We start from the raw sequence: 23260 nt of genomic DNA on the forward strand, positions 1-23260 counted from the left end.
CTGCAACACAAGACACTTCAATGAAACTTAAAAAATTATTAAAGAAGCAGGGAAATGATAATGACATGGGAAAGTTCTATATACTACATGTTATACGTAAAAGACATAAGTACATATACCATATTGTTGATATATTTTTAATTTTGAAAATGCTCTAGGTGTACAATCTTGATCATATGTTCCTTAGTGTTATGATGAAGATAAAAAATAAAATGGGGCTTGGTAATCCTCTCTGAGGTATAGGTGGGCTTCAGTGGACTCCCTCCACTTCACAAGCAAGGCTTAGGAGAGTGCCTTGGGAGCTCCGGAAGGGTTAAAGTTTTGTCTGTGACACTGAAATTGAGGCCAGCTGTAGGTCATATTCACGTCCCAGTCACAGGAAAATGAACCTGTGAGACAGAACCTAATTATCTGCTAAACCAAAAGCCAGTCTCAGTTCAATAACTTACGACAGAGCTAGCAGCCAGATATAGTGTTACCATGGCAACGCTGGAAAAAGCTCCACTGCCGTTGAGAATGAGGTGGAAGGGAAGGAGACTGTAACCCTAAATGTGCTGTAGCCGTTTGATCTCGGACATGTGGGTCTGTCTAGAAAACCAGGTTATTCTATACGTGCCTACCATTGTCTATTCACTTGAATATCTGCCACAATTACTTAAAAGAAAAATGCAACTATAACATCCTCTAGGCTTAAAATAATCCACTAGTAAATGGCTACCTGCAAATTAATTTTAAAGAGAAAACATAAACTTCCCTTTTCTCCTCCTCCACGCCATCCCCAAATAAAGATAAAGCAGAACACAAAGGGTGGGGATTCTTGAATAACTCATCATTGTAATGAATGATTCTGTGTCCATGAAATTCATTATCACCCTCTTTTTCTCTTATTGCCAAATGCCAAGATATTTTTGAGAGAAAACTTTTTGGAATTAAGCAATACTATTTGCTTTTCTAAGGGGTAGAAGTAGAACTAGAGAGTAGAAGAGAAATATTTTTTCTCTGTGAACTCTAGACTGTCAGGTGAAAATTTCCTAGAATACTGAGTTAAGGAGAATCATACATTAGACGGACATAAGCCCTGCCAGGTTGGTCATTTTTCTTCTTGCCAGTTCAACTTTGTAGTTCTTTCTGGAACAGCACTGGATTTCTGAATTTAGGAGATGATAAGGTTTACACACACAGAACGTTCACTGGCCAGTTACCATGAATACAGTGAAAACAGCATCTCACTAAAAATATTTGCAGAATAAGAGCTTACCATATAGTCATACGCACTTAGAGGAGGAATTCAGAAGTACATTCCTTTCTCTCTCTCTTTCAATCTCTCCCAATGGAGACAAATCATGCTAAAGCTTGTCAGTTACAATTATTGGATTTCAACATATTTGACAATTTTGATATGCCATTAATGATGTAATAAGACACGTCTAGTACATAATATTATCACTTGGGCTTGCTATCCAGTTGTGATACCAAATTTGAATCAAATAGATATACATGCATAAATATACAGATATAGCAGTGTTTTTGTATAACTCATAAACACACTGGGTTTGGAATATGGAGAGGAAGGGATCTGGAGATGAACAATATCCTTTTCATATGCATGAATAACTTTGCAGTAATGCAAATCAGAAAACACAAAATGGAAAGTAGGTTTCTTCTAGCAGAAATATGACTAAGAACGTAGGCTGAAATTTGCCAGTATATTAGAGTCACCTATGATGTCTGTGAATTCCCTTTAAGGTGTCACATCTTTTAAAAACATTTTACCCTACCCTATTATATTTTCAGTATATAATTACATAAATATAGAAATCCATAACTTTAAATTCCTTTACACTGCCACAATGCATGAAAGGGAGCTTTAGGATTTTAAGAAGATAAAGGTGGTAGTAGTGGGGTTGAAGTGTGCAGACAAGCAACATCAAAGGACAAAATGAATTTTCTGATTAACTTCCAGGTAGAAGTAACCTAACCTCTGCTCCTGACCCTAGGTTAATTCCTTTTCAAGTAAATAGAAGCCAGAGTGTATACCCCTTTCTAAGACAGATGTTTCTGAGACTTGATTATTAAAGAGTTTTTTATGGGTTGCCAAGATGCCAACAATACAGTCCAATAAACGATTTGGATCCTGTTACTCATAATACGAATAAGTTTTTCTCTTAATTTTTCCACCTACATGAATTAATTAGTTGGAAAAGAAAATGAAGCAATTTTATCAGAAAAGCATCTGAAAGAGCTATTGATTCAAATGCTTTTACATTTTAACCTTATCACACATGATTAGCTTGCAGATATGAGCTTAATAATGACGCAAAGCACCAGATTTCACTGGATTCTGTTCCACCTGAATTGCCAGGGAGGATATTGGAAGGACTAACAAAGAAATAATACTGTTTTTCTCATGATGTTCTCTTAGCCAATGATTTTGAAGAGATGTGCCATGATTTTGCATAGCACATTCTCAACTATTCCATGGCATATTTTCTTTAGCATCATCAACATTCCCTATATTTTTGTGGGTAAGTGTGCTTTTGTGCGCTTTTGTTTCTTTCTAACTGTAATCCTACTGTCCACCCACAGGCAAGAATTTTGTGAAGCACATGCTCCATCCAGTACAAAGGAATGGGTATGTTCAATTAACACTAAACAAATACAATAAAATAAACTGTAGCTGAAACTAAGTTTACATTTTAAAACTAAATTTACAGATTAGAATAATCTGCTTGCCATATGGAAGGTACTCAGCGTGTTTGTTGATTGATTGAATAAATGAACGAGCCTATCTGACAAGGACCGAGACAAAATAAGAAAAAACAAAGTCGTGAAAGAAACTTGAAAAAGACTACATCCTAGCTAAACCTTGGATAAACTACATGAAAAAGGTTCCAATTTCCAAAGGTTATTAATTCACTCACTAGAAAGGGAATGGAAAAGAAAATCTAGAAATATAGTTATCACTATTGAATCTACCATTTTAAAATGCACTAGAATATTCTAGAATATATGAGAATTTTGTATGTAATAAAGTCGGCATTTCACATCTCTGATTTCTACTTTCTCCCCACTAAGGCTACCCTCTGTTTTCTGGTCCTCACTAACCTCTGCTAATATGTCTTTTTTGGGTGTTGGTCTTTCACCCTTGAAAAATTCATGAAATTCTTCCCTCAGCAGTGAAACTATTTATATAATGCTGCTCTCAGCGAGCCCAGCTTGCTGATTAAACCTCTTTCCTTGGTTCTAGCTGTTGTTGTGGATCTTCTGAAACTCCACAGCATCCTCCATCTGTTTTCAGCTATCTCCCTGATGCCTCTTGAAGACAAGGAAGCTTCTCCAGATCTCTCCTGTGCCCTGCTGAAGGGCTTTCTTGGGAGAAGGTGATGGGTTTAGGGTGAGAGGGCTAGGATGCTAGTTCAGACTCCCTTTAGTTCTCCCCTGCTGCCATTCTTAGAAGCATCTACAAAGCTGCCCCCCGTCCCCAGGAGGGTTCCAGGTGTCAGGGCTCATAACCCCTCTGGCCCTTATGTCTTTATACTCATCCAACAGGAATCTGTTACCCACTTCCAACTACTTCTAACTCATATCCTGAACCCTTCTCTTGTGTAGGGTTAACTTTTATAAATTCTATGATCCAGATCTCTAGCATCAGGTTAATACTTCTAACCAACCCCTTTAAGAATGAAAAATAAAACCATTTCCCTCTCCAGAGCCTAGCTCTTCCAAATCAGAACAGTTCATTTTGAGCTTATTGTACTTGCTTTAAAGTTTAAAAAATAATCTACTAAGCATTTTAAATCTTCTGTTGACTCTGTTCTTGACTGTGTTTGCCCTTCCACTAAAGAAGTATATGTCATTGATCAAATAAGTACAGAAAAATAAAGCAACAAACATAAATTGGGAAAGTAATAGCTTTGGTTAAACATTTCCAGAAATCATTCCACGTGCAGTTAATCACTTGGTTCTGCCAATTCTATCTTCTAAACACTTCTCTGTTCCCTCCTTGTCTCTTCTCTTCCACTGCCACCACCTTCATTCAGGCCATTATCATCTGTCCCAATTAATATATCAATGGAATAATTATATAAATGTGTATTTATCATCAGAATACTATTTATATTAGGAAAAAAGGATGGAAAGAAACTCAGTTTACACCTATGAATGCACAAGTTAAACAAACTGTATTATACTCAAACAATAACATAATGAGCATATGCTAAAATGATAATATGTGGGGAAGTGTTCATTTGGTATTTAACAATTAAAATGCAAGTTACAAATATTTATGAAGATATTCAGTGTATGTGTGTGTGTGAATGAGAGAGAGAGAGAGAGACAAAGAGGGAGAGAGAGAAGTATGATTATATACTATATGATAACAGGAGTTATTTTCTGAGTGATGAGATTAATATATATATATGTATACATACATACATACATATATGTATATTTTTTCTATCTGTCTGGAATTTCTAATTTTACAAAATGAACACTTGTTATTGTGTAGGAAAAGTTTAATTTATTTTGTAAATAAGCTAGTTGTCTTTGGACTAATGTGAAAATATCTTGAATTAGCTTAAGATGGATTGAGACTAGTAAGTTTAATAACATTGGATAGGTAGGTTACTCCATTTGTAGTTACTCTATTTTTAATCAGTAATGCTATCTTTCCAGTTGCATACAGAAGAATTCCAGGATTTTTCAGGATATGAAGCACTTGAGGAAAACAGGAGTTTGAAATGAGATATGTTTTCATAAATACGTTACAAAGAAATTTCTACCTATTGCTAATCAACATATTTATTTAGGCTGAAGGTTGAGATAAAATGTCTCTATATTATGGTTTTGTTCATTATTTACTGAATGCTTAAAAATTATTAGTGAGATACTATGACAGAGATTGCTAGCTTTCTGCAATATCTATTCTCCTCTCTTTCCTCTAATTTTTAGCTGGATGAATGACTACTCAGAAGAAAGTCTACATTTCCATGCAACCATTTCCCAAAAGCTTTGTGTACCTGCTGACTGAGATCTAAGGGCATGGGGAAAGGTATGTATAAGAATTCCAGAAATTTTCTTTAAAAGAAAGTGTAGTGTCCTTATTTTTCTCTTCTTACTCCTACTGACCAAAAAACAACATGGTGTAGCTTCAATGGTCATTTTGAGATTACCTGAGAAATGAGTCAGTCAAAGAGAGAAACAGGATAGAAGAAGCCTAGATTGCTGACCAGCTTTCCATAAAAATGATTTTCAAAGCTGTGTAATCACCTCCAAAATTTTCATTACTTGTTTGACATCTTACCTTTGGGAGTCACATTCACACCATGAATCCAACATGCATGGTATCAAAGTTCTACTAACTGAAATAGGAGCCAGGGGGGATCTGATGCTGGTTCACAGAAGGATTATCATCATTCTCATTCTTCTAGTGTCAAAAAGAGGAAAAATTTATTGTCACTTTCTACTCCTTTCTTACCTGCCATAATTTTTATCCCCATGCAATATATTAGGTTATGAAATTGTCTTAATTATATAGTCATGATTTCTCATATTTACCTTCTCCTTTTCACACTAAGGATTACTAATGGTTCTTAATTTTGGAGTGATTTTAGTCTCCATTTAGAGTCTTATAAACGCTAGGATTGTTTTCCCCCAAAAAATGAATATCCACTCAAAATATTTCATATAATCTTATAATCTCATGGGAACATGGTAGACCTCAGATTAGGAATCCTTGGTTTAGATCTCCTTTTTTGTTTCTTTCTATGTCTAATTATCCCTGATTCTTCATAGTTTAACATTCTCTACTCAACTCTTTATCAATTGGGGTGTTAATCATCTAGGAGCTTTTACAAAATGCAACTGCATGGGCTCGACTTCTAACATACTGAGTCAGAAAGTACAGGGTAGGAAGAATGGTGTATCTTCATAAGTCTTTCTGAGTAGTTCTGTTATGTCCCCTGGGTTGAGGTCTTAAGTTACACTGACTTTGGATTAATCTTGCATCATCCCCCAAATCTTTAAATGATTCTCAGTGCCTGCCACACTGTAAAACTACACAATTACCAGAAGAGCCCGTGTGACCATTATAGGGCCTCCTTAAACTGACTTCAGCTTACACTTCAATAGCCATTTTATAAAAATGCACCAAATCTTCCAACAAAATTGAATGCCAACCACAGCCCATCTTTCTTGCATCTACACATTTGCACATGCTGCATATTCTTCCCGAAATCCAGCCATTATTCCCTCCAGAAATCCTATCTGTCACAGACTAGCTAAACGCAGCCTCCTCTAGGGAATCTTCCTTGATTCTCAACAACCAACGTAAATACTTCCTCTCCAAACCCCAAACATTATATATTCCTTCTGGATCTGTCACATTCTGAGTTGATGACTTTTTTTTTTTAGTTTTTCTTATTTTCTCATAAGAACATAATATCTTGTGAAGAAGGAATTCTAATCTCATTTTGTATTTTACACATACTTAGCATAGGGTCTTGTTTTGTATAGATTATGAATGAATGGATGGATGAGTAGAAGGGTGGATAAAAAGATTTAAGGGTTGAAAGTCTCCTCAACTGTCTACAACTGTACTTGTTCATGGGGCATCACAAAATAATGAATTTAGCAATCAAAGAATATTCTTGTTTAGGAGTGAGATTTGGGACAAAATTGACGACTAATAATGAAGATGATAAAGAGAAATCACTGCCAGGCATTGTGGTAATTTTTCTATACTTGACAAGAGAGAGGGGTGATGCTCAGATTCTCAATTAATAATTGTGTTTAGGGCTTCCCTGGTGGCGCAGTGGTTGAGAGTCCGCCTGCCGATGCAGGGGACACGGGTTCGTGCCCCGGTCTGGGAAGATCCCACGTGCCGCGGAGCGGCTGGGCCCGTGAGCCATGGCTGCTGAGCCTGCGCGTCCGGAGCCTGTGCTCCGCAACGGGAGAGGCCACAACAGTGAGAGGCCCGCGTACAGCAAAAAAAAAAAAAAAAAAAAAAAAAAAAAAATAATTGTGTTTAAAAGATCTAAAGTTTCATTGAGTTTAAATCAACCTTGTTGAAGGAGCAAGCAAAAGTACTAAGGAAGTACAAGTTTCTCTCCTTCTGTGGTTTTAAAGAAATTGCAGTGTTCTCCTAAAGGTGGAAGACATAACAGCTTAATTAATTTTTAAGAATTTTTTTAACATTCAATGCCAAGTTCCTAAAAGATCTGTATAGAACTACTTTTCACACTAGTCAAATGTGGAACTTTTTCTATGCCACTTGGTCAAAAATATTGAGGCAGAATTTAATGCTTGACCCATGTAATACAATTAAATGCATGCTATTCCTCACTGACTTTATAATCCTTAAACCTACATTTTATGTGCAAGAACATAAAAGTATAAATCAAATACTTTTCAGAGGATTCTAGGCTTGAGACCCTCTTATAATTGAAGTTCAAAATCACTCCATAAATGACATTATGTATTATTAATCAAAGGTTAATCTGGGTATGTGTGTACACAGCTTGTATTTTCTTAAATTAATTAATTAATCTATTTTTGTCTGCGTTGGGTCTTTGTTGCTGAGCATGGGATTACTCTAGTTGTGGTGAGCAGGGGCTACTCTTGGTTGCCATTCGTGGGCTTCTTATTGTAGTGGTTCTCTTGTTGTGGAGCACGGGCTCTAGGCGCGAGGGCTTCAGTAGTTGTGGCACACAGACTCAGTACTTGTGGCTTGCAGGCCCTAGAGCGCAGGCTCAGTATCTGTGGCACAATTTCTTAGTTGCTCCGTGGCATGTGGGATCTTCCAGGACCAGGGCTCAAACCCTGGTGGCACAATGGTTAAGTATCTGCCTGCCAATGCAGGGGACACAGCTTATATTTTTAAATCACAGAACACTTTACAAAATTTCTGCAAAACTAATGGCAATTGCTGTTACTGCCACATTTTTAAACTATCAATACATCGTGGTTAAAATAAAATCTGGCTTATCGGTGATTTTCTTTCTTATATAAAATTTAAAAAATCAAGTTTTCATCTTGAGATTGAATAAGGAAGTAGGAATATGGTTTTTACAGCTAAAACATATATAACAACTCAATCCTCTGATGATCATGAAAAAATCCCAAATAAGTCTCAAGAAGACACAAGAAGAAAAGGCTCGGAGTAGCAACCAAAGATTTGTGAAATAAAATTGATTTCCATTCAAATCAGGTCTTCTACTCTTCTTGAAAATGTCAGCGTGTCAGCCTTGGCCATTACAAGACTGATTTATAGTTGAGACAAAGCAGTAGTACCAGCTGACTGTCTGGAGCCACGGTCCAGTGTCTGGAAAGGCTGCCGATGGCAACCGTCCTTTTCTTAACCAATCAGCAAGGTTTAACTAAAAGCTTAACCTTTTTTTTTCTGTATCTTGATAAGATCAAGATAAAATACAATCTGGAAGATTTACTTTGTGGGAAATAAACAAGAATTGTGGGAGGAAGTAGGTATCATACTTCCACAGAATAAATAATGAACATTATTTATGGCAATCTATATTTCAGACATTTAGAAACACGGAGTATAAATGGATATTCCAAATATGACAACTTATTTTAATATAGTGGAAACCACAGCATACTTTTGTAATTTGATTAATTAGGAAGAAAACTTGTGAATGTTATAATCAATTTTCAAACTTTCTAAATTATATTTATAGCATTACTCATCTGCATCACAAAAACCCAAAATGTTTTTCATGAGAATAATTATTCATAGCAAAGTAATCTTTTTCTCATTGAAGAAGATCCCTAAATAGTAGTTTGTGGTAGTAAAATGTTTAAACTTGTCCAGGTCATACCATGATAAAAAATAGTGCTGGGCTTCCCTGGTGGCGCAGTGGTTGAGAGTCCGCCTGCTGATGCAGGGGACACGGGTTCGTGCCCCGGTCCAGGAAGATCCCACATGCCGCGGAGCGGCTGGGCCCGTGAGCCATGGCCGCTGAGCCTGCGCGTTCCGAGCCCGTGCTCAGCAACGGGAGAGGCCACAACAGTGAGAGGCCCGCGTACCACAAAAAAAAAAAAAAAAGTGCTGAAAAGGATAAGGATCTGACATTCAAATTATATAAAATCACATAATGGTTGTACTTATATAAAGAAGACGTAGTTATATATATATGTGTATTATATGAATGTATATATGACTATATATACAAATATATCTGTATAAAATTATAGTCATTGTATTGATTTTATACAATTAGAATGTTTTATATAGATACACATACATATACATATATAGATGTATCTTTAAAGACACTAAAAGAGGAAGAAACCAACTCATAAACCAAAATAAAATACCTTCAAGAATCAGCAACATAAAGCTCCCTAACATTATAATATTAGAGGTAAAAGTGGAAAGAATATAAAATTTGCTATAACAGAATGGCCTAAACATATGGTGGCTGACGTAGACACTAGATTACAAAATATAATCACCATCCCTTTTATACCAGTCTCCCATTTTTTTTTTTTTTTTTTCTTTTGCGGTACGCGGGCCTCTCACTGTTGTGGCGTCTCCCGTTGCGGAGCACAGGCTCCAGACGCACAGGCTCAGTGGCCGTGGCTCATGGGCCCAGCCTCTCTGCGGCATGTGGGATCCTCCCGGACTGGGGCACGAACCCGTGTCCTCTGTATCGGCAGACGGACTCTCAACCACTGTGCCACCAGGGAAGCCCCAGTCTCCCATTTTTAATAATCCTAAATAATTTTTAAAATGAGAAATTCCTAAATGAGTCCAAATATTGACTTCCTGATGTATGCCAAATATTAAATGATCATGAAAAATGCTAATAAAATGTAATTAATCTCCATGATACTCAAGATTGAGATTTGCTACTGTAGATGTTTTATAGTTATAAAGCTGTACAGAACACATTTGGGCTAAAAAACTTAATATTGCCTATATGTTCACCGGGTCCACTAAGTTTACCAAGACAAACATATGTGACCGAAGCCTATAACATACCATTATGCTAAGCACTTTAGAAATATGTAGTGGTTGTTGGAAGCCCTGTTACAGTTTTTCCTCCTTTGAATTTCTTTCACCGTCTGCCATTGACATTAATTTTGCTGGGTGACTCTTGTACCGACTCCCTGCGCAGGCTGTCCGATCTGAGTAACTCTCAAATGCACAGAGAATTGACTCCAAAACACAGCCAATCAAGCCTTTCAGGGAAATTAAATTGACGTAGGGATGAAGAGAACCTTTTTATTTTTTCCTCCTGGAGTCACAAGCTCTAGGAATGATGCATGATGCATGTCTAGAGTTCCCAATGGTCATCTTGGCTATCAGACAGAGAGAATGTGAGAATGAGGTCAACTGCCTGAGAATGAAGTCAACACATTGGAGATAGAGAAAGAGAGAGCGAGAGCGAGAGCGAGAGAGAGAGAGAGAGAGAGAGAGAGAGAGAGTGAGAGGGAAAGGGAGAGAGAATCATCAGGTGGAGGAGGAAAAGAGAAGCAAGTGAAGGAGGAAGGGAAAGAGGAGAACAAGGAGGAGGAAGAGGAGGAGGAGAAGGGGGAGGAGGGGAGGAGGGGGAGGAGGGGGAGGAGGAGATGATGATGTACATACAGCTTCCTTTGTTGTTTCAACTAGTTGGAGCTGAGATTTGATCTTTTGCTACTGAAAGAGTCTGATTAATGTAGTGATCTAAACTAATGCTAGGTCTTTCCTAACTTGACTCAAAAAGTCCCCTGTAGGATGGAAAAATATCCAACTATCTAATGATACACTGATTTTTTTTACCTGAAAATCACTCTAAAATCATCTTTCCCTACATTTTAATTTTATAAATCAGTTGTAAATTTAAAAAGTGAAAAGGAGAGTGGTTCAGTCCCATAAGATAACTAGTGGTAAGAGTGGTATTAGAATTTTGGTCTTCTATTTCTGCTTCACTATTCAATGGTAGCATTTATGATGCAAAAGTCTAAAAAAGTCCAAGTTTATTCTGCATATTTTATTAACTCCCAGAGAATAGCCCAATTAGAATGTTTTGATCTTTTGACTAATTATTATAATTGCTGCTTTATGAAACTCTGCATGATCAATATCATTATATTCAATTTAATTTTTTTAAGAAATTAAATGATGGCTTTTTTACAACTGAAGTGTCCAGCAACAGATGAATGGATAAAGAAGATGTGGCACATATATACAATGGAATATTACTCAGCCATAAAAAGAAACACAACTGAGTTATTTGTAGGGAGGTGGATGGACCTAGAGTCTGTCACACAGAGTGAAGTAAGTCAGAAAGAGAAAAACAAATACCATATGATAACACATATATATGGAATCTAAAAAAAAAAAAAAAAAAGTGGTTCTGAAGAACCTAGGGGCAAGACAGGAATAAAGACACAGAAGTAGAGAATGGACTTGAGGACACGGGGAGGGGGAAGGGTAAGCTGGGACGAAGTGAGAGAGTGGCATTGACATATATACACTACCAAATGTAAAGTAGATAGCTAGTGGGAAGCAGCCGCATAGCACAGTGAGATCAGCTCAGTGCTTTGTGACCACCTACAGGAGTGGGATAAGGAGGGAGGGAGGGAGGCACAAGAGGGAGGAGATGTGGAGACATATGTATATGCATAGCTGATTCACTTTGTTATAAAGCAGAAATTAACACACTATTGCAAAGCAATTATACTCCAATAAAGATGTTTAAAAAAAATTAAATGATGGCTTTTTTTTTTAGATGGACTGAAATCATATGTAAATACTGCATTTTGGTCCAATTATTCTGGAAGTGCCATTTTTATAAACCACAGTTATTAATATTTTCATGGTCTATCTATGGTTCTTAATCACCAGACCTTTGCATAGTATAGGGAATAACATGACCAGAATCTCAGCAGTGAAAAATCCTAATAGTATCCCATATCTTGTCCAAAGCAACTCAAATAAAGAGATAAGTTATCACATATACAACTAGAAAGTAGGACAAACCACATAAAACGCTAATCTATAAAATATAAAAAAGAATAAAACTTCCAAATTACAGAACTTATGAAAGGTTAAGGCACACAAAAACGATAAAAAGTGTTGGACAAGTGAAAGATATGTTTTGTAGACCATAAGCTATTTAAGAGCAGATTTCCCCTTTTTATTTCCTATAGCTGACACTCAGAAAACCCTTGATAAAGATGTTTATAATAAATGATTTGTGAGTTCCCTGGAGCTGAAATGATTTCCTAATGGTGTCTGCATCTCACCCTTTGAGACAGTGTATACCCAGTAAATTTGGGTGATGAAAAAAATAGTCTGTTTAGCAAAAGCAAATACTAAAATCCAAACAGGAAGAAATAAGCTAATATTCATTGAGTACTTTCTTGGTGTTAGGCACTGACCTAAGGAATTTACTTGGATTATTTCACTGATCAATCATTAAGCCTGATATTAAAATGTCCTTGATATTAAAATGTCATTAAAACTTAAGTGGAAAGCAGTACAATTGTTTGGTAAATTATGAATCAGGCTTCATCTAACTTATTGAAGGCAACAACTACTTTTTATCATTAAATAGTTAACATCTATGACTAATATTCACATATCTGACATTTCATTTGAAAGTCAATCAAATTTTGTTAAATGGTCACATCTTAATTGGCCATAGTGGTCCCATGTGTTTATGCAGCCTTAATTCATTGAAGTCTGTTTTTATGTTAAATTTACATTTATGAGTGAATGGATGAATTAATGATTCAACAGTTTATTTTGTGGTAATAAGTTGTATTTATGAATTGGTGAATTTCACGTGGGTTTCATTCTCAAGCAGAATCTTTCCTCAAAGGCAACAAAGATGTGTCACTAGTGAGACCAAGTTTCCATCCTCTTTACAACTTGTAATCCTTGAGACAAAGAATGACAATCTTTTTAAATATCTATGTTAATTCTACAAGAAGACATTAAGAAAAAGCCCACTAGAAATTTCCTCCCTGAGTCAGTCATAAAGGCCTTTAAATAAACTTTATAAGCAGTTCTTTATCTCAACATTGACTAATAAAATATACATTCTTATAGATGTGGTACTTCTTATAGAGGCACGTCTTATAAAGTGTAAGAGCATTTTCTAAAGAGCATTTTCTAAAGTCAATAAGGGATAAGGTAGGGATCATCTTTTTTACCTCTCAAATTTAGCAACACATAGTCCTATTATTTATTAGCAATTTACTCTTTCAGAATTACTTCATTACATTTATTTAAAATAATATGTCATAAAATTCAATGGGAGGAAAGAAACTAGAGAGAACATACAAGTTGAGTAAATTTCTTCCAAAGTAGGAAGAGGGTTTCCATTTTATGATGCATCTAAGTGCTGAAAAAAATACATCATCTCTTTGTCTCATGTATGTATTTGGGCGATCTTCGTCAGTGTACTTGGCGGACCTCACTAGAGCACACCCTATGGAAAGAAAACACATTTTCTTTAAACATAAGACACAGTTCCTTGGCTATCCTGTTAATCACTTTTCCTTTCTAACTGAAAAAAATCACCGCTGAAATTAAAGTACAAATTTCATTATTCTCGAAAGAACCTTAAAAGTTGACATGTCTTTGAACAATTGTTTCAGAAATCCTTTTTAAGGTACATTTTCATTTTCTGGCATGGCTTGAATTGAATTCTAAACTTTCTGTTGCTTGTCCTCTAAGTCCCTCTGGTGAATTTAAATAGGCTTCCCTATATATTTAGTACGTTCAAGAATTCCTTGTTCCAGTGCCTACTCTGCTTTATTATTAGAAGGCTGTCTCCGAAGTCCAGCAGCCAGTTTGTTTTCTGCCATTAATAAAGAGTCTACTTTTTTTTCCCCACTTCTTTGAAGAAGTTGAAAAGGCTCCATGTTGGGTGGACGGGGTGTCAGGAAGAGAGAGAAGTGAAGGGAACCGACTGTGGTGTAACCCCCCAACAAAATATGTTGTCTAATGTAGAATCCTCCCCAAGCTTTAGAAATGCGCGGGTTGGGCTTCCCTGGTGGCGCAGTGGTTGAGAGTCCGCCTGCGGATGCAGGGGACGCGGGTTCGTGCCCCGGTCCGGGAGAATCCCACATGCCGCAGAGCGGCTGGGCCCGTGAGCCATGGCCGCTGAGCCTGCGCGTCCGGAGCCTGTGGGGAGGTCGCAACGGTGAGAGGCGCGCGTACCGCAAAAAAAAAAAAAAAAAAAAGAAATGCGCGGGCTGGGTTTTCAGCGTGATGTTCAACAGAGTAATAACTTAGCCACCTACCGGTTCCCCCATCACCGCTAAGAATAAGAAGTCTACCATGAGAAAGACATTACATTTTTAAATCCTACAAAACCAAGTGCTTCCATTGGCTAACGTTTCAACATCACCCAAATCTCTTAGTGAAGATGTTTGAAAACTGGAAAGACCATAAATAACAAAGTACATTTAATTTCTCACAATTCACTTATATGTCCAGAAAAATACATAGAAGAATTTCAAGAAAGACCTACCAATTTGGATGTATAAAATATTGATGTTGACTCATGGCCAAGGGAAAACTAATTCAAAGGCAAGGAGAGATGACTCCACAGAATAGCCATTTGGTGCCCACAAATCATCAGACACCTACCAACAGAGAGGAAGAAACTTCTTAGAAAAGGGGAATGGTTAAATCCACCTACGTAAAAGAACCCAAAGCACCCCAGAAACCTTAAAAGGCCGAGATGAAACCTAGGAGTTACGATTCTTATTTAGCTGACCTAACAGATATAGCCCATGATTATTTTTACACTAGTTTTTATTTGTTCAGGAATTAATTATTAAAGTAACACTCTTAAAAATCACATTTCTTACATCAGATACAAGGAAAAATTTATTTCACCATATGAAAGTTTTTCACTTTTAAATTCTTCATAAAATATGCATGGAATCAGCTGATTGATTATATAACACTATTTAATCTCAAATTCACTTAATCTCAGTTACCTTCAAGTTCTACCTGCTTTTGACAGGAATAAAGACTCAGATGTAGAGAATGGACTTGAGGACATGGGGAGGGGGAAGGGTAAGCTGGGATGAAGTGAGAGAGTGGCATGGACATATATACACTACCAAATGTAAAAGAGATAGCTAGAGGGAAGCAGCCACATAGCACAGGGAGATCAGCTTGGCACTTTGTGTCCACCTAGAGGGGTGGGATAGGGAGGGTGGGAGGGAGACGCAAGAGGGAGGAGATATGGGGATATATGTATATGTATAGCTGATTCACTTTGTTATAAAGCAGAAACTAGCACACCATTTTAAAGCAATTATACTCCAATAAAGATGTTTAAGAAAAGAAGTTCTATCTGCTTTCAAACTTCCACAAGTAAGACATTACATACAAGTTAATATTATTGGCTAGTAATACACTCCATCTGATAAAGCTGGGGAAAAAGCAACATTCAATGAAAATAGAAGCTAATTTATTGAAAAAATGTGGATAAGTTTATGACAAAGTCTCACTTTTCATACTATTTTTACCAAGGGTTTAAAAAAATTAAGATATATATATATATAATATGTAAATATATAAAACGTATATATTAATTTATATATTCATGTGTATATATTGATATATATTAAGTACATATGTTAACATATATTAATATATATACATATAATGCCTCAGAGTATAGTTGGTTACTGATAGATAAAAAAACTAAATACGGAGATGGAGATGACAGATAATGATAGCACCTAAGTTTCTACATACTAACTATGTATTTGCAAAGCTGCACTAACAAGTCTGTTTTTCATATTGCTTACAAACATTCAGGATATTTGAAAACTTCTCTATATTAGGAACTTTGTTTTCCTTTTCCAAATACAGTCACTAAAGGATCAGTGGGACCTGAGTGCTAAGTTAAATGTCTAGTAAGAAATTTGACAAAAGAATCCAAGTAATCAAAAGGATGACTGCATTCGCTGCCTACCGAAATGTAGGCTATGCTCTGCATGTGTAAATGGCAAGAAAATTCGGGCGTTAGCTAACCCTTTACGTACTGCTTTTCTCGAAACTCATCCAAACATGACAACTTGCAAAACCATTTAAATATTTATCAGGTGAATTAAACTGAGCCTAGGCACACGTACCAGCATGTCCATTTGAACGTAAGAAATTTAAGATAGTATATACCTTTTGTGATTTCATTAGTAATTAACCTGTACTATAATTCCCCTGAGATACCTATACCTCTTCCTTGACATTATTTGTGTAGCCTAATACTTAAATGACTTGAGAATCTCTCTACACCTCATCCGCAGCTTCACTGGAACACTAAAGTGTTAAGGACTTCTATACTCAGAAAGATGTTGACCCCATGAGCACTGAAATGAAATATAATCATATTTAGATTTGGCAAAATTCCAGCAGTGCCTTCCTTGATGGACCTTAAATGGCTTTAAAAAATGTCATTTTGAAAAACTGCTGTTTTCCTTACAGAGATTAAAAGTTAAAAGCATGAGTATAACAATATTAACAGAGCAATATAAAAGAGACAAAAGAAAAACTACTACTTCATTGGTATTTGATAGATGTTTAAGGTGAGTGATGATATTTAAAAAAATAGAACCTGAAGCTCACAGTAAATTAGCAAACAATGTGAGAAAGGAAAAGAATCAAGCAGGGGTTAGTATATTTATGTAAAACAGTGATTCTCTATTTCAGAATTAAAATGTAAAAATAAGCTGGTGTCAGAGAGGAGGTGATTCCTCATTTCCACCGCATTGAGCAAGCTCGCATCGGCAGCAGACAGCCTTTAATATATGCGTCTGGCTCAGGCTGGTCTCCTAACCAGGAAGCCATCGAATTGTTAATATCACTGCTTTTTTTTGTATGCAACACATCATTTTCTTGCTCTTTGTTGCAGATCCTTCCTTTTATTTTAAGCTTAGCATGATCTGATTTTCCAAATCATATTATACAGCCCCCAAACAATATTATCCTGTGACAGCTAAGATAGAAATGCAGAAAAAAGGTGGCATCCATCTATCCATATACAGCATAAAGTAATTTATATAAACAAAGTTACCCACTTATAGCTCTACTCACCTTTATGGAGTAAGAGAAAAGCTTTATCAATGACGCTCTCAGAAAAGATAGTTCATAGATCGGAAGGTTACATACAGAGGGTTCAGAGAATGCATGACGATTAGTAAAAATATATACATTTTATATGTTTTTGGGGAAAATAAACACAATTGCATTTTAAATCTAGCTTTGGTATCTTCCGACTATGAAACAGAAGTTAATATATATTGTGGTTCATAAATATGATGACATAAAAAAATCTTGCATTTGAAATAGTTATATTTGATATCACTATAGCCAACAAACATATATCCCTTACATTATTTTGGAACTAAATTGATGGAACATCTTATACATACAGGTGTCTGTAAACATATACCTGTATGTGATATTGTTTTATATAAGAGGTAGTTTCTGATACACTGTGTAAACGTGGCTATTAAATATAATCAAGTTTCTGTGTACTTGTAGCTACATATACATAGAGTTCTTTGTATTGAGAAACTTATGCTTTTAAAAATGCTTGATTACAATGAGAATAAGGTTAAAAGAAGTAAAAAATAAATACTACCCAAAACTTTATGGTTTATATTATCTCCATTCATTTGAAGTTTTAAAACATTTGTTTATACAGACACACATACACACACTTAAAATTTCAGATAAATGAAACAGGTGATATAAGTAAAGAATCTGAATAGATACAGGGTGGATATATGCTTAAACACATTCTATGTGCCTTCATAGGTGAGGAATATGTTTATGATCTTGTAACATCAATTTTTTAGGAAATATAACTCGTGGATGATTTGTATTCTGTGATACTTCAAATCATAAGTAATTCTAACAAGTCCAATACAAAGGTGAACAAAGACTCTATTACAGTATTCTAAAACACATTCAGAAATTTATTTTAAAAATGTGAAGATATATATAATTTATAGTACCCCTGTAAAGCAATAGAGTTTAAAGAATGAAATCATTTTGTTTCTCCTATTATGGAAAATCTCTCATCTCCATTTTGAATCTTATTATCTGCAACATTATTGTAAAATTTAAAAATAGATTTAATGTATAATTCTGCTCTCAAAAAAGCACATTTGATATGGCAATGGCTAATAATATTCAAATGTGACATGATATAGTTGGAATAGTTACCTCATATAAAACTAAAATTCTCATAAAAGTCTGCAGTTCAGATTCAGCTGATAGATGAACTAGAACAGCCTGACTTCATAGGTGGTGTTTACTAATTTATCACACATATGTCCATGATATATGCCAAGTAAAATGCAAAAATTAAAAGGTATTATATTTCTGCTAATTATGATAACTCGAACTCTTATGACAAGATAATGTCTTATAATAAGACATACAAAGCATGTGGTCTGGTTAAAAAGACTAAAGAAAACTCTGGCAATAAATACTAAGTATAATGCAGCATTCTTCTTAAATCAGTATAAAATCTAATAGGGTCAAATAAAGAAGATGGCAAATGATTTTATTTCTAGGCCTCAAGCATGATTATAGCCATACATTACATATTCTCAGCTGTAGTTGTGTGAAAACATAAAGGATTTACTTAAGTAGCTAATGTATAGATTTCTATGCATAAGAAAAAAGTTACAAATATAAACCACTCTCTTCATTATTAACTAAGGAGTTAGTCTCTTAGGCTAGCCACCTTAAATACACCAAAAGAAGCATTTTAAAAACACTTGTATTTAATTTTGCTTCTTACACAGATATATTGCTTTTATATTAATGTTGTTATAATACAAATGCTATTCCTGTGCACTCTGTCATCACTTTAGAGTACAGTTTCTGAAAATAGTATTTTGGGGGGTGGGTCATGGTGAAAACATTGCTGATTATAAAGAAGAGCATTGTTCATTTCTCCTAGGCAGAATCTATGTATGTTCTTTTGTTCTGATGGTAACTGCAGACAATCAATAAGGTCCAAAGCTGCTGGTTCCCCTCCGCCTAGGTCCCAAGAGCCTGACTTGTGATGTTACTAAAATACCTCACAAGTTAGGGTCTCAGGGACTAGGAAAAGTCTGGTTTGATGCGGTAGAATTCTTCTTCCAGTGATAAGGCTAGTTTCGAAATTACAGTTGGGTTCAGTTAACTTTTTCCTCTAAATACTAATTAAAATACATACGCAGAAATATATATATGGTATATAAAGTTAGGATGAGCTGAATATTCATGACAACCATTTAGAGACTAATTTCAGACTTTAAAATAATGAAGAATGTATGAAACAATGCAGATAATGTACAGTTAAGAGTCATTCCATTAGATCCAAGAAAGAGACCAAAAATGGGTTAAAATCTGTTTCTAGCAGATTTGTACAGCAACACCATAACCTCTGTTACATTAAAGAAGGATTATATGCCAGTTAATGGGACCCTAATTGAAATTTTGCTTCCCATTACACATCTACACAGCACAACTTGTAAGGTGGGCCCAGGACATATAACACTTTAACTCTAATTTAAATATACACTGTTGCAGTTAAGAATAAAACAAAAACTTTTTTGCATGTCATAATTTAATACCTCTGAAGCTTGCTATTTCTCTTTGAATCTCCAAACTATTCAGACAGCCAATATTTCCATGCATACTCTGTAGCTATTTGAGCAATGCCTCTTAATAAACACGTAACTTAAAATGCTGGCAACATAAGAAAAAAAAAGGCTCTACTTTTAAACAATTGCATTATAAAGCTCAATACTTTTGAAAATACACAATCCCAATCCTGCATATTCACTGAATTTCCTCCGATCTTTTAGCCTTGTTTGTGGTTCGAGAACAGAATTTGTACTTTAGGAATGATCCAAGGTTTAGTAGCATAGAACGCAGGGTAAAACAATCGGACCAGCCATAACATAAAAGTCCTGGCCACAGAAGTGGAATCTGGTTCTTCTGAAGTGGTTGATCTTAAAAGGGAAAAGAGGAGGAAAAAACAAAAACGGAAAGAATTAGACTGTTTTCCTGTAGAACAGGTGAATCATCCATTTCCAAGTAAGCTGCAAGGAAAGCTATACTGAACAAAATATTTGCTAACTGGCCCCCTCCTCCACCCTAGTACCACACCCCTTTCCAACCACCACCCCCGACCCTCTGTCCAGATCTTTACTTTGCCTTGTTAAGACTTTAAATATTCTGCTCCATGATGTAATGCATCATTATATAAGATCTCTTTCTGTTTATCGTTTGATTTTCCATACTGAATCAGTTATGGCTTAAAATAGTAAATAGTTAAAAAAATTAAAACAAAAAAGCAGCACTCACAAAAAGCAAAAAATAAAACAGTCCTTAGATATAAGTCCATGCTTTTCGTTAAAACTGAATATGGCTTTACAATTTTTGACCATAGCATTCAACCAATTATTAGAATGAAAAATCTCACCCCTCCATAAATATGACATTAACATAATTATACCACCCCCATCACGGAGACCCATCCTCCTTAGGGAATACATCTGATGCTCCAAAGATGGAAATCAGTCAGATTCTAGTTGCTCTCCAACGTACCTTTGCTTCTCACTGACTGACTGGCTTTTACCCTCCACGCACTCACACGCCACCCCCTCCCCTCGGCTAGACACGGATGCCCGAGCGAGCACGCGCGCGCACAGGCATACAGACACCCAGCGAGAGGCGAGGCAAAGCATCTGATGCTGACTCAGAGCGCTTCTGTGTGCAGGGGGTGGCAGCGGCTGGTATTTTCACTGCGCTCATCATTAACATTAACTCACAGTCTAGCATCCACCCTCTCCCAGACCTGCGGGACTGCAGTATTTGCATGACGCTGTCACTCTAGCCTTTGCAGGTCAGATGATAGAAGGAAAAAAAAAAAAAGAAAAAAGGAAAGAAAGAAAAGGAGTGAAAAGGAAAAGCCCCCAAAGCCTTCATTTCTTCCAGGGTCTCCTTATTTTTCCACCTTTCTACTTCCTCTGTGGCTATGTCTCAGTTGTTTGACATCTTTCCGGAAGAAGCTGTCTTGTGCTTCAGTGAGCCAGTAGTCAGTTAGTCCTCCCCTCCCCTCAAACTTGGATACACACCCCTTTCCCTCCCGATCAATAACACAGATATCCAAATACAGTTGTGGAAACAGGCTCCGACACAGTCTCACCCTGGGTTCACTACCTCAAGAAGCAGGCAGCCAGGCACACACGTGATAGAAAAATAATGCCAGCAATTCTTTAGCAGTCCTAGACTTTATTCTATGCCTTCATTCCCCCCCCATCCTCCCCCTTCCCAGCTGATGAAAGAGCAAAAAGAGCCTTTGCACTTCTATATGAAGCCCCCAAGCAGCCCAAGAGACAGATGAGTTAGGTGGATCTGTATAGATCAATCATTTCTATTGAATAACGAAAAAAAACCTGATTTTAATAAAAATAATTGCTTAATGTTTGTATTAGCTGTGCTCTCATTTCACAGGAATTACAAGACCTGCCAGGATCTGAATCATCGATATGACTTAAACTGTGTTGAAATTCTAACTTGCTGGAATGAAATCAACCAACAGGATGTTAGTATATTTTTTACTTTTTCGATTTAATAACTCTTAAAAATAATAATAAATAGCCATGTTGGCGAATATGTGAAAGTCTTTGAGACTAAGAAATGTTTGCAGGCTATAAATATTATAATTAAATATATGTTTACGTAAAATATGGATTTGTGTACATATGTGAAAACAATCTACTATGTGCATTGTTACAAAAGGAAGTACAATTTTGGCTGAACACAGTCGTGTTTGTACTACAGTGTTTCATAACATAAAAAGCAGTATATAGGTATTTATCCAGTTCCTTTGTTCTTCAACTGTTCCCTTTAATGATAGAATGTGGTAAACTGCCTACCTTTCCATTCTACACGAGCGATATTTCTGAATTACTTGCCAGACAGAGCTAGCCATCAGTGACTCTGCAGCATACAAGAAATACATACAAAGGAAAGTACGACAATTCTCAAGCCAACTCTATTGCTGTCTGGGGCTGGAGAAATTTCGGTTTACCGACACAGACAGATCCCAGCATGCACTGCGGCACTGCAGGACCAACTAAGGTAGCAGTTTGGCAACAGAACTGTGGCAACAAACGTGAAGGAAAATCATTTGCAGAGGTTCCAGAGAAAACATCACACAACCCATAGAGAGAAAGAAGCATCTGCAGTAGGCTACGTATCTCTATCATCAGCTCCTACAGGCTCCTGATTTGAAAGAGAAAGGAAAGAAAAGGAAAAACTCAAGTGCAAAACAAAAAACCACAAATAAATAAAGAAGTGGGCATCCGGAGGAAGCATGGTATTAAGTACACACTCTCACTGGAGAGAGAAAGGGAGGAAGGAAAAGAATACGAGGTGGAGGAAGAAAAGAAAACGAAGAAAATAGGAAGAGGGAGGGGAAAGGTGGAGAAGGGGAAGAAAGGGACTGAGAGGAAAGAGCAGAGAATCACTGAGCCCTGAAGCAACAAATGAAATATGAAATTAGATTTCAGAAACCAAAGATTCCAGAATAATGTTCAAGCTTAGAGTTTAATGAAAAACTGTAACAGAAATTAATGCATGCACGGCATAGCTTAAAATACTTATTGTTGGTAACAGTGAGAAGCCTGCCGCCTTCATCCTTCCTGTTCTACGTGTGTGTATTAAACTGGTCATCTCTTAAAATCTCTTTGCTCAGATCCATCTTTTTTTCCTCTCTCTCTCCAGCATCATCAGTGTCCTTTATGCTATTTTTTTTTTTTTCTAGACAGTTGCCCACAATACTCTGGATAAATTAATGTTATGACCTCGCTATGGCTATCAGACATAAAATGTGGACTGTTTTAATAATTGAACATGTGCTTACAGCAAACTGCCTACTGATATCTTAGCTCTGTGGACTGCCTGCATAAGCATCTCACTCCCAGCTCTGTGAATCAGAAACAACAGATGCAAATACAACTTTCTTTTTCCTATTCCACACTATCTCTGTTTATTACATACAGAGACAGACACACGCATAACTTTATAGAAGGCATAAAAACATTACCCAAGCGAGTTAGAAAATCACGAATAAAGGATTGAAGAAAAATAATAATTATAAATGTCCAGGCATTTAAAATATTTATATCCAGACAGGGGTGAGCCAGTTTCAAGTGCCCAGGCTTCTGTCAAGACCATCATTGGGCCACTGGAAATCCAGACTTGATTAAATCA

General features: G+C 36.3%; 1 long non-coding RNA gene across 1 annotated transcript; it reads right to left on the bottom strand.

Moving 5' to 3' along the window:
- Positions 1-12865: 12865 nt before the first annotated feature.
- LOC113617698 (uncharacterized) lies at positions 12866-15027 on the bottom strand. The gene is made up of 3 exons (XR_003431754.1): positions 14487-15027; positions 13292-13439; positions 12866-12885 (listed from the first exon to the last, which is right to left on the bottom strand). It is a non-coding gene; the product is annotated as an uncharacterized LOC113617698 (long non-coding RNA).
- Positions 15028-23260: the final 8233 nt, after the last annotated feature.

Source organism: Aethalodelphis obliquidens, unplaced genomic scaffold (genome assembly GCF_003676395.1).
Source record: "Aethalodelphis obliquidens isolate GAN/ISIS:26980383/991018 unplaced genomic scaffold, ASM367639v1 scaffold1, whole genome shotgun sequence".
Classification (NCBI taxonomy): Eukaryota; Metazoa; Chordata; class Mammalia; order Artiodactyla; family Delphinidae; genus Aethalodelphis; species Aethalodelphis obliquidens.